General features: G+C 43.4%; 1 protein-coding gene across 3 annotated transcripts in view; it reads right to left on the bottom strand.

Moving 5' to 3' along the window:
* The window catches only part of LOC126426732 (sorting nexin-13-like), a 399,890-nt gene that overhangs the window by 90,609 nt on the left and 295,733 nt on the right, over nt 1-13,548 (bottom strand). The gene's annotated exons all lie outside the window — the stretch shown is intronic.

Here is a 13,548-nt window from a genome sequence, read left to right as displayed (position 1 = left end):
AGGTGAATATGTATTGGGTGTAAGAAATGAAAGAGGAAGCCGCCAGGTAGAATTTTGCACAGAGCACAACTTAATATAGCTTACACTTGGTTCAAGAATCATGAAAGAAGGTTGTATACATGGAAGAAGCCTGGAGATACTAGAATGTATCAGATAGATTATATAATGGTAACACGGAGATTTAGGAACCACCTTTTAAATTATAAGACATTTCCAGGGGCAGATGGGGACTCTGACCACAATTTATTGGTTATGAACTGTAGATGAAAACTGAAGAAACTGCAAAAAGGTGGGAATTTAAGGAGATGGGACCTGGATAAACTGACTAAAGCAGAGGTTGTACAGAGTTTCAGGGAGAGCATAAGGGAACAATTGACAGGAATGGGGGAAAGAAATACAGTAGAAGAAGAATGGGTAGCTCTGAGGGATGAAGTAGTGAAGGCAGCAGAGGATCAAGTAGGTAAAAGACGAGGGCTAGTAGAAATCCTTAGGTAACAGACGAGATACTGAATTTAATTGATGAAGGGAGAAAATATAAAACTGCAGTAAATGAAGCAGGCAAAAAGTAATACAAATGTCTCAAAAATGAGATCGACAGGAAGTTCAAAATGGCTAAGCAGGGATGGCTAGAGGACAAATGTAAGGATGTAGAGGCTTACCTCACCAGGGGTAAGAGATATACTGCCCACAGGAAAATTAAAGAGACCTTTGGAGAAAAGAGAACCACTTGTATGAATATCAAGAGCTCAGATGGAAACCCAGTTCTAAGCAAAGAAGGGAAAGCAGAAAGGTAGAAGGAGTATATAGAGGTTCTATACATGGGCGATGTACTTGAAGACAATATTATGGAAATGGGAGAGCATGTAGATGAAGATGAAATGGGAGATATGATACTTACTGCGTGAAGAGTTTGACAGAGCACTGAAAGACCTGAGTCGAAACAAGACCCCAGGAGTAGACAACATTCCATCAGAACTACTGACGGCCTTGGGAGAGCCAGTCCTGACAAAACTCCACCATCTGGTGAGCAAGATGTGACAGGCAAAATACCCTCAGACTTCAAGAAGAATATAATAATTCCAATCCCAAAGAAAGCGGGTGTTGACAGATGTTAAAATTACTGAACCATCAGATTAGTAAGTCACAGCTGGAAAACACTAATGCAAATTCTTTACAGACGAATGGAAAAACTGGTAGAAGCCGACCTCGGCGAAGATCAGTTTGGATTCCGTAGAAAAGTTGGAACATGTGAGGCAATACCGACCTTACGACTTATCTTAGAAGAAAGATTAAGGAAAGGCAAACCTATGTTTCTCACATTTGTAGACTTAGAGAAAGCTTTTGATAATGTTGACTGGAATACTCTCTTTCAAATTCTGAAGGTGGCAGGGGTAAAATACAGGGAGCGAAAAGCTATTTACAATTTGTACAGAAACCAGATGGCAGTTATAAGAGTCGAGGGGCATGAAAGGGATGCAGTGGTTGGTAAGGGAGTGAGACAGGGTTGTAGCCTCTCCCCAACGTTATTCAATCTGTATATTGAGCAAGCAGTGAAGGAAACAAAAGAAAAATTTGGAGTGGGTATTAAAATCCATGGAGAAGAAATAAAAACTTTGAGGTTTGCCAATGACATTGTAATTCTGTCAGAGACAGCAAAGGACTTGGAAGAGCAGTTGAACGGAGTGGACAGTGTCTTGAAAGGAGGATATAAGATGAACATCAACAGAAGCAAAACGAGGATAATGGAATGTAGTCAAATTAAGTCGGGTGATGCTGAGGGAATAAGATTAAGAAATGACACACAAAGTAGTAAATGAGTTTCGCTATTTGGGGAGCAAAATAGCTGATGATGGTCGAAGTAGAAAGGATATAAAATGTAGACTGGCAATGGCAAGGAAAGCATTCCTAAAGAAGAGAAATTTGTTAACATCGAGTATAGATTTAAGTGTCAGAAAGTCGTTTCTGAAGGTATTTGTATGGAGTGTAGCCATGTATGGAGGTGAGACGTGGACGATAAATAGTTTACACAAGAAGAGAATAGAAGCTTTCGAAATGTGGTGCTACAGAAGAATGCTGAAGATTAGATGGGTAGGTCACATAACTAATGTGGAGGTATTGAATAGAATTGGGGAGAAGAGGAGTTTGTGGCACAAGTTCTCTAAAAGAAGGGATCGGTTGATAGGACATGTTCTGAGGCATCAAGGGATCACCAATTTAGTACTGGAGGGCAGCGCGGAGGGTAAAAATCGTAGAGGGAGACCAAGTGATGAATACACTAAGCAGATTCAGAACGATGTAGGTTGCAGCAGGTACTGGGAGATGAAGGAGCTTGCATAGGATAGAGTATCATGGAGAGCTGCATCAAATCAGTCTCAGGACTGAAGACCAGAACAACAACAATAACAACAACAACAACAAAAGCACTATGACAGAATTCCCATAACAAAAAATTTAAAGAATCGCCTTTTAAGATTAGAAGAGTCCCAGATGCTGTCAATTACAAAATATTTTCACTTATTAACACAGTTTTCGATAGCTGAGTGCATAATGGAGCAGACTCACGACTGTAAACTGCCAGCTTCAAATCTCACTGACAGCAAAACTTTTCTTACTTATATTAAAATTTCACTATTTATAAATAAATAGAAATGTCAGTTAACAAATAATGAATAATAATTTTTAATAAGAATAACATCTACTTTTAGTAATTACTTGCACAAAACTGTGGCTGTGGTCATTTAGCTGGTATAGCACTAGATTGCAGCCATGAGGTCTCGGGCTGAATCCCAGAAACAGGACAGGAGGGGGAGGGGAGGATATTTTTCCTCGTTCCAGTTTCTCTGGGATGGCCGCAGCTCGGCTTGGTATAAAATGAGTACCGCGATCTTTCCAGAGAGTAAAAGACAGCCGCATCAATGGGTCTACAACCATCCACTTCCTATTGCTGCAACATAGGAAGGCTCTGCTCTCCCTGGAGACATACCAGTAGCCCAGTCACCAACTTGCCCCGCAGACTTTACTTTTTAATTGCAACAAAATGCCACTATTCACAACAGATTAAACTTGGGTGCAAAAACGCAAAATGTCAAATAGAAAATAAAATGCTCGTTTATTTCTAGAGTTTAAATAATCTTGTCCACGTAGATAATTTTTTTTTTTTTTAACACTAACTGCATTTTGTATATGACTTTACCAAACTTTAGTTTATTTGCATACTACCAATAATAGTATGTTATTTTTAGTAAAAAATATGATTAAATATCTGTGATTAACATTTGTACTGGAATTTGAACAGAATTTTTTTTTTAATGTTTGCTACCATCAAAATTTCACACAGTGACTTTACAATGACATGATTGCTACGCTGCACACTCCACTAACGACAACTGTTGTTAACTCACAAATCACTTACACTTAACAATCTTTGAAGATTCATAAAAAAAACTGCTTTTTAAGGGGATTACCCATTGGGTTCCATTGTGAGATCAAAAAATTAATTTTAAGTTAAACAATTTTTAAGAAATGGCACCATGAAGATAAATTTAGAGCTATTAAAAAATTTGGAGGCCTCATATTACAAAGGACACTTGTTATACACATTCAATCAAAGCCGACACAAAAGTAAAACACCTCATTCACCAGAAACAGCAGAAGTAATATCTCTGTTCAACCAAGGTGACTCTAAAAATTGTAGAGGTGTATACAAAAATCATAATTAGTACAGTTAACAATTTTGGATATTCTCACTGGTGAAGAACAAACCGCATTTAGAAAAGGATGATCAATCACAGACAATGTATTTGCTCGGCAACAGCTAACATAGAAAAGACAAGAGTATGACCTGCAAATGCACACAGTATTTAACGAAATGAACAAATACAAAATCTGGGCTATAGTGGAAAGCAATGGATATGCTAGGAAATTAATAAAGGCAGTACAAGGTACATACAAAGGATTAAACATTTTAAGAAATACAGATGAAACAAGAACCAAAGAAATTTTTTTAAATAAACGAGTACAACAACTGCAACCAATATCATCCACTCTTTTTAAGACTAGTATTCTAAACTGGAAGCAACACATACAAAAAGGTATTAAAATGTCAAAAGACAGCATATTAATTATTTTAGTTTTTAGTTCATGCAGACAATGACTTACAATGTGCACTGTTATGCTGAAATAGCTCTGTAAACAATACGACTCTGAGATTTTTAAAATCAAGACAGAAGTAATGACTCTCTAGGGCAAAGATATGGTTCACTCAAAAATAATTATTTGGGACAGCAAACAGCAATAAAGATATAGACTTAAAATTTGCTAGATTTGAAATATATGTGGCACCATTTATAATGTGTTTACAAACCACACAAAAAACGAGAATTTTTTTAACTATGGCCCTTGCAGTATTTTTTTTTTGTGTGAATGAATGCTAATTACCTGCAAAAAGTGCACAAATGAAATTTCTAAGAACAACAAATGAGTAAAAGGCTACTCAAGAGTTAACCACGTAAAAAATGACACAATCCAACAAGAACCAAAACTAGAGCTATTGAACCTAGAATAACCAAATACAGTAACACTTGGTATGAGTGCATACAAGGAATGTATAGTAAACAATTTCCAAAACCAGCTTGAGCTTATAAGCAGAAGAAGCAATACAGAATCCCTGGCATTGGATGAACAATTATTTATTGTAGGAAAATTTTATGAGAATAACCACAGTAATGTCAGTGTTTGATGTGCACATCTGTCAAAGTTCGCAAAGAAAAGGACACCTAGTGAAGTGTTATGGCATTGTACGTTGTAACACACTAAAGTCCCAGTGATTCTGAAGCCGTCAGATAATCTATGTTCTGGTGCACATCTCTCACCGATTTTCATTGTTGACAGGTCGAAGGCCAGATTTGAATCTATTGGGAATGTTCAGGATGGAAAAAGAAAGGAGTCGGGGTAAAAATCCACAGTCGTTACCGACAACAAGAGGTAGTGTGTATGCACATTCTTAGAGGACTCTGCATTTATAGATGTAAAGAAAATATACTGTCCAGTCACATTAATGTGAACACCTGTCAGAAGTCCGAATACAGGGTGTATACAAGGACAAGGAATAAAAATTCCCGGATTTCCCGGTTAAAAATACACTCTCTCCTGGGTGAAAATACACTTTTTCCGTGTGAAGTGACAGTATACTGTTCCTCGGAACTGTAAAACTTATCAATCCTTTGAATGGTTGTGGTTTTATACATTTATTTATTTCTGAGCCCTTTTGAAAACTAAACTCAGAAAAAAGACCATTTACGCTGTATATTTTTGTATTACGAAAGTATAAATTCGAATTCCACAAAACACCGCATGTTACTTTCCAAAGCATTGAAATTGAGATTGCGATGTGCTTTTGCAAGCCAGTCATAGCTCACGTCACGTGATTTCACCAGCCGATATAGTGGATATTCAGAGCTTAGGACACGTGATGTAGTCAGCCAATAGCATTATCACTGTTAAGTAGCGCGTGCACACAAATACAAAAAGTTAATGGTGTATATTAATCTGCATTGTGTTGCTACAAGAAAAGCAGAGCTTTCACATATAATATTGGTCTCAACGATTAATAAGCTGCAAGAGAAGCTTAACTTTCACATACAATGTTGACCTTTTTTTTGCGAGTGTTACACTATAGGATACATCACACAAATGTGCCAGTAAAAGTTTTAATACCGACATAAATGTCTGATCTTCTGGGCTCGAAACTTTTTCTATATGATCATCCTCAAATACTTGATTTTTAAATGAGAGTCAAACGCTCAGCGATTTAAGAAATTCATCGCACATTCTCGCACTTTGTTCATCATGCGTAAAAGGAAATTTACTTTGAAAGTAATGCTTTTCAATCAATCATTCGCAATTATTTTCCCGGGACCTGTTAGAAAGAGGTTCATTTCAGCAGTTGACAGCTTGCGCACGCCAGTAAAAATTTTCCGGGTAGCATCTTGCTGCTTGCTTATACAGCTAACAGCCACACTTTTGTAGCCAGAAGCGGGAAAGGGTACATGCGCGACTCAACTGCGCACGCCCATGGGTCCGCTGGCAACTGCTCACACGAATCTAATGTAAACAGTTTTGACATCGCGCTCATCAGAGGCAATTCGTTGTTATGAAGCATTGCGTAGTCTTCCTAAAGCTTTTGACACATTTTTCTACTGGTAGACGCTTGTATGAGCACTGTGTTGTTGTGTACATGGCACATTTCCTTTATTTTATTTTTTTCCCCTCATTCATGTTTTATTGCTGCAGTATTATTCTGCAGTAGCGGGATGCAGTAATATCCTTTGTTAGGTTATTATTTCTTACCAGTCAAAATTACACAAAAAATTAACTGAAAACTAAAACAAAACAAAAAGATCCCAGAATTCTAAAAAATTCCGAAGTTTTTCCCGGTTTTCTCCTGGATAAAAAAAATTCCCGAATCTCCCGGTTGTCCCAGGTCGTATACACCCCGGAATAACACCTTTCGCAGTGTGGACTACCGTGAGACGTGCACAAAGAGAGTCAATGAGGTTCCAGAAGTACCGACAGGGACGTGGAGCCGTGCCGACTCCAGTGCAGTGGCCAGCTGCCCCAGATTTCCCGATCGAGGCTCCACGGTGCAAACAGCCCGATCGAGGTGCTCCCACAGGTTACCGACCGGATTTAAATCCACGAAGTTTGCTGGCCGGGGGAGGGCAGTGAACTTATCGCAGCACTACCCCAACCACGCACTTACACTGCGAGCTGTGCGACGCGTCGCACCGTCCTGCCAGTCGACGTCACCGTGTTGAGGATAAACTGACTGCGCGAAGGGGTGAACGTGGTCCCAAAGGATAGACCGATACTCGTGTCGATCCGCTGTGCCTTCCGTAATGACGACATCACCCGGGGAATGCCACAAAAATGTTTCCCAGACCACAACTCTCCCTCCTCCAGCGCAGACCCTTCCAACAATTATTACAGACATTTCGCACCGTACACGACAGTCGTCTCCCCGACGGAGAATAAGAGGCGATTCGTCCGGAGAGGCCACCTGTCATCGCTCGGTGGGCATTCGGTTGCAATAACGGTGTGCCATTTCCGGCCCTCGGTGCCGACGAATGGAGTCGGCAAGGGTGCGTGAAACGGGCGGCTGCTGTTGTGCCCCACACACAGCCATGTCTGCCTGTAATGGTACTTGAACTACATAACCATTACGGCACCTCACCTCAAACTCTCGATACCGGCAATATTCTACTGTGTTTCTGTAAAGTAATTAACATATTTCTGAGACAACATTCAGATTTGATTTCATTAATGTAGAGGTACTTTGATACATCAATATATTTATATTGCAATGATTTAGTCTTATGTGAATTCTTTCTTTTGTCACTATGATATTTGACGTACTTGTAACTCTAATTTTTTGGGCGCGTAAGCAGTTATTAGAGGTCAAGTCTTGGTCGTCATGTTGAAAAGACACAAATTGTAGTCAGTTTATAAAATGTGAACTTTAACAGTGAGGAAGATATTTTCAAGTATGTTTTATACTGTGAAATGATGTTTTGTGAGTTATGTGATATTGCAACAATAGTAATAAAAAAGAAGTGTAACTTAAATTCGGAGTGCTGATTGCTTGTTTTACATCACCATTGGGCTAACTTCCAAAAGATTAATCTTCAAGAATGGTTTACGAAACACATCTATAAAACTTTTGAATATCGCAGAATAGCACCTTGGCCTCTTTGCATCCTAGCTCGGAATCACCACCACCTAGATTTTGGACGATCGAGCCAGGAGTTCACAACGGGACCAGCGTGGGAAACACGAAAAGATGAGTGCCTAGTTTATCCATTATTTCATGAAATGACTTTATTAACTGTGCTCTTATGACACCTGCCACATAATATAACGTTGTTGCTACCCAAAAATGCAATATTTAGTAGTGTGAGCAGCACTACAATCATAATTAATTTTTGACCTCTGTTGTGGTAGGGTTGTTAGATGCCGAACGGTCCTCATTGACGATGACGATCGGTTTGTAGGACGCTCGACAGTGGGGTCATCGGCACCCGTACAAAGTGCCGATTTTTACGTGGCCCAATTTTTGTACACAGCCCGGCCTAACCACTGTCACGAATGGTGATGACGAAATGATGAGGCCAACACAAACACCCAGTCCCCAGGCAGAGAAAATCCTCAACCCGGCCAGGAATGAACCCGGGACCCCGTGATCCAGAGGCAGCAGTTCTAGCAACTGGACCACGAGCTGATGACGGATGGTCCTCGAGGAGGCACTGTCACAAGCCCTCTGTTCGTGTTGGCGGTCTGTCGCTCCACAGTTGCACCTCCATTCGCCCGTACACATCTCATCCACATCTACATCTACTCTCCATACTCCGCAACCCAACTGACGGTGTGTGGCAGAGGGTACCTTGAGTACCTCTATCAGTTGTCCCTTCTATTCTCGTCTCGTATTGTTCGTGGAAAGGAGGATTGTCGGTATGCTTCTGTGTGGGGTCTAATCTCTCTGATTTTATCCTCACGGTCTCTTTGCGAGATATATGTAGGAGGGAGCAATATACTGCTCGACTCCTCGGTTAAGGTATGTTCTCGAAACTTCAACAAAAGCCCGTACCGAGCTACTGAGCATCTCTCCTGCAGAGTCTTCCACTGGAGTTTATCTATCATCTCCGTAATGCTTTCGCGATTACTAAATGATCCCGTAACGAAGTGCGCTGCTCTCTGTTGGATCTTCTCTATCTCTTCTATCAACCCTATCTGGCACAGATCCCACACTGCTGACCAGTATTTGAGTAGTGGGCAAACAAGCGTACTGTAACCTCTTCAATTTTTTGGTCCTGTCCTCCTCAGTTGCGCGTAATACTACGGTATGTTGATGATTTTCACATCAACATACCGTACTGTAACCTACTTCCTTTGTTTACGGATTGCGTTTCCTTAGGATTCTTCCAATGAATCTCAGTCTGGAATCTGCTTTACAGACGATCAGCTTAATATGATGATTTCATTTTAAATCACTCCTAATGCGTACTCTCAGATAATTTATGGAATTAACTGCTTCCAGTTGCTGACCTGCTATATTGTAGCTAAAAGATAAGGGATCTTTCTTTCTGTGTATTCACAGCACATTACACTTCTCTACATTCAGATTCAATTGCCATTCCCTGCACCATGCGTCAATTCGCTGCAGATCCTCCTGCATTTCAGTACAATTTTCCATTGTTACTGTGGTGTCACCGTCAGACACGACACTTGCTAGGTGGTAGCTTTAAATCGGCCGCGGTCCATTAGTACATGCCGGACCCGCGTGTCGCCACTGTGTGATCGCAGACCGAGCGCCACCACAAGGCAGGTCTCGAGATACGGGATAGCACTCGCCCCAGTTGTGCGGACGACTTTGCTAGCGACTACACGGACGAAGCCTCGCTCATTTGCAGAGCAGATAGTTAGAATAGCCTTCAGCTAAGTCAATGGCTACGACCTAGCAAGGCGCCATTAGTAACATTGCATGTATCTAAAGAGTCTCACTTGTATCGCCACAATCTCCAGATGTACCAAAAGGATGGATTAAAGTTAAGTATTCCAGAAGCTACGTACTTTTCTTTATAGCATTCATTACGTATCCTGTTTCAGACCTCACGCCATCCTGCTTTAGCTTAGCGCGTGCCTTTCAGCTTCCTCACATTATGTCGAGGCTGTCTTGTCTAGACACAACATTTTTGGCGACGAGGCTTAAAAGAGGATTTCGCGTTCGTATTGCTCTAATCTACTTGTGTCATGGCTTCGCCAGATGTACTGTCCGAATTTTATCGCTTGCAGAATCAGCAGACGCAGGCGTTATTGGATGCCCTTGGACAGCTCGTCCAGGGTCAACGTGCACTGCAAAACGATGCGGCCGCCGCCGCTTCATCGCTACCGCAGCCACAACATGCTGTTGCACCCACGTTCCGGCGATTTGGCCCAGGTAAGGGAACATGGACGGAGTGGTCACGCCAGTTTAGATTTCATCTCGCCGCCTACAGAATTCAAGGTAACGAGCGGCAGCCTCATTTATTGTCGTGTGTAGGGGTGCAAACGTACCGTGTGATAGTGAAATTATTTCCCCGACGCGACGTAGCAACTCTGTCCTACGAAGAATCGAACCAAGGACACTCAGGCTCGTGGACCTTCACCCATGGACATTCATGTAGTTAATTCCACTTCGTCCAGTGCCACTGTCTCTAACAGTGACTGTGTTCGTCCCACACAAAGTGTGCGTCGACATCGCCGGAAATCACGTCAATTAGCAAGTGATGCTGTACCTGTATCAGTTCAAATTGCACGAGACAGTCGCTCTTGTCGTCAGCAGGACAATAAACTTTTTGTAGATTTGGACTTTAATGGCAAGGTCGTACCATTCCAGCTCGATACCGGAGCTGCAGTTTCATTGCTCAATCATGACACGTACAAACAACTGGGCAAACCTCCGTTGCGTGCCGCAAATGTTCAGTTAAATAGTTATTCAGGTCAGAATATCCCTGTGTTAGGACAGCGCACTCTTCTTGCAACATACAAGGGACAAACAAAACTTGTGTCATTTTACGTTCTTCGTTCTTCTTCTGCAGTGAACTTGTTTGGTTTAGATTTATTTCAATTGTTTAACATGTCTATAGTAAATCAGGTCCTATCAGTGAATCAGACGGTGCCTTCCGCCAGTGTTTCTCAGCTATGTGGAGAATCGTAAACTATTGTTTCCAACAATGGCCCACAATTCATGTCCGCAGAATTTCAGTCATTCTGCCAGGCCAATGGTATTCAACATCTGACATCCGCGCTGTTTTCGCCTCAGTCAAACGGTGCCGCTGAACGATTGGTCCGGACTTTCAAGTCACAGATGTTGAAGTTGAAAGAGTCGCATTCTCGGGAGGACGCGTTGTTGCTCTTTTTGTCATCGTATCGCTCTCAGCCCCGAGATGGTCGCTCGCCGGCTGAGTTGCTCCACGGTCGTCCTCATCGAACCTTGATGTCTTTGCTGCACCCGCCGCATCAGGTTCCTGTGCAGCGGCAGACTTCTGCTTTTGCTCCAGGCGACGTTGTATTCTATCGCAACTATCAAGGTTCACGGCGTTGGCTCGCAGGGCGCATTCTTCACTGCCTTGGCCGCGCGATGTATTTGGTTTTGGGGGCCTCTGGTGAGGTGCGTCGGCATCTCAATCAGCTGCGCCTCTGTCGTCGCACGGGTTCTGCCGCTCCCCGTCTGCTTTCAGCGACGTTGCCGTCCGGTCAGCGCCCTGGGGACCCATCTACTGGCTCGCCTCATCCCCAGGTGTTACCGACGATGCCTTCCATTTTGCCCCATGGCAACGCGCCGCTACCGCCTCCACTGCCGCCGCCTGTCCGCCAGCCGGCGCCGCCCGCAGTGGACGCTTCGCTGCAGCCGCCAAGCGCCTCCCTGGGTCACGCGCCGCCGATCGCTTCCCGTGACCAGCTGTCCTCCGCCATGGAACTCTTGCTCGCTCCGGACCACATGACGTCGTCATCGCGTGTCGGATACCCCGACGCAATGGAGGTCGACCCTTCGGCCCCTCCTGTCTCATTACGGGCGCATACACCGCATGTTGACGTGCACCCTGGAGTAGGTTTTCAGGCGTTTCCTAGCTCCCCTCGGACCAAATGGCCGGGTGCGGGTGGCACAGCCTCGCCTGTTGTTAGGCTCCCCACCTCATCGCATACGTCAACATGGGGTCCTCCCCACGGCGGGCGGAAGCCTTATAACACGACCGTTCGCCGATTTGCGGGGGAGGAATGTGGTGTCACCGTCAGACACGACACTTGCTAGGTGGTAGCTTTAAATCGGCCGCGGTCCATTAGTACATGCCGGACCCGCGTGTCGCCACTGTGTGATCGCAGACCGAGCGCCACCACAAGGCAGGTCTCGAGATACGGACTAGCACTCGCCCCAGTTGTACGGACGACGTAGCTAGCGATGCACACTGACGAAGCCTCGCTCATTTGCAGAGCAGATAGTTAGAATAGCCTTCAGCTAAGTTAATGGCTATGACCTAGCAAGGCGCCATTAGTAACATTGCATGTATCTAAAGAGTCTCACTTGTATCGCCACAATCTCCAGATGTACCAAAAGGATGGATTAATGTTAAGTATTCCAGAAGCTACGTACTTTTCTTTATAGCATTCATTACGTATCCTGTTTCAGACCTCACGCTATCCTGCTTTAGCTTAGCGCGTGCCTTTCGGCTTCCTCTCATTGTGTCTAGGCTGTCTTGTCTAGACACAACAGTTACAACCTCTCGATACACCACAGCATCATCTGCAAAAAGCCTCAGTGAACTTCCGATGTCATCCACAAGGTCATTTATGTATATCGTGAATAGCAACGGTCCTACGACACTCCCCTGTGGCACACCTGAAATCACTCTTACTTCGGAAGACTTCTCTCCATTGAGAATGACATGCTGCGTTCTGTTATCTAGGAACTCTTCAATCCAATCACACAATTGGTCTGATAGTCCATATGCTCTTTGTTCATTAAACGACTGTGGGGAACTGTATGGAACGCCTTGCGGAAGTCAAGGAACACCGCATCTACCTCTGAACCCGTGTCTATGGCCCCCTGAGTCTCGTGGACGAATAGTGCGATCTGGGTTTCACACGACCGTCTTTCTCGAAACCCATACTGATTCCTACAGAGTAGATTTCTAGTCTCCAGAAAAGTCATTATACTCGAACATAGTACGTGTTCCAAAATTCTACAACTGATCGACGTTAGAGACATAGGTCTTTAGTTCTGCACATCTGTTCGACGTCCCTTCTTGAAAACGGGGATGACCTGTGCGCTTGCCCAATCCTTTGGAACGCTACGCTCTTCTAGAGACCTACGGTACACCGCTGCAAGAAGGGGTGCAAGTTCCTTCTCTACAGCCACAGTTCACCCCTGTCGTCTACAGTCCATGGTGCAGCACAGCTACCTCGGCACAGGTTTCGGGTAGCGCCACTTTGCCACCGTTTACAAACTCAGCCACTTTGGAAACGCTTCCACCTTCAGTCCGAAAGCCGACAATCGTGCACGTTTCGACACCGTATAAATCGCTCCGTTTCGACATGACGACAACTCCACTGTTTTCTGTGTCTGCCCCGACACGTTTTAGATCCTCTCCACAGCGAGTGCAGCCACCTGCAGCCTGTTAGGCTTATTGCACACGGTCGTCATACGTAGGTGGTGGTACTATTAACGTATCTGGACCGTGTATCTTCGTTGAAAAATGACAGTATTATCAGGTAAATATTAAACAACTAATAGCATTTAAACGGCAGCTACAAAGTAAAACTCGAGGAGACAGCAGAATTTTTCAAAGTAGCGGCTTCTTTACTAACTTACTCCAATAAGCTCAGATAACAGAAGCGTAAATAGTGCCAAGTAATGTAGTGTCAGGTTATTGTTAATACAGTATATAGTTTAAATTTTTAAAAGAACTAATGGCTCCAAACTCCCTGATCAGAAAGGTGCAAACACTATATTGAGGT

This window comes from Schistocerca serialis, chromosome 11 (assembly GCF_023864345.2).
Source record: "Schistocerca serialis cubense isolate TAMUIC-IGC-003099 chromosome 11, iqSchSeri2.2, whole genome shotgun sequence".
NCBI classification, from domain to species: domain Eukaryota; kingdom Metazoa; phylum Arthropoda; class Insecta; order Orthoptera; family Acrididae; genus Schistocerca; species Schistocerca serialis.
The sequence above is the reverse complement of the archived record's forward strand: the minus strand, read 5'-3'. Positions and strand labels throughout refer to the sequence as shown.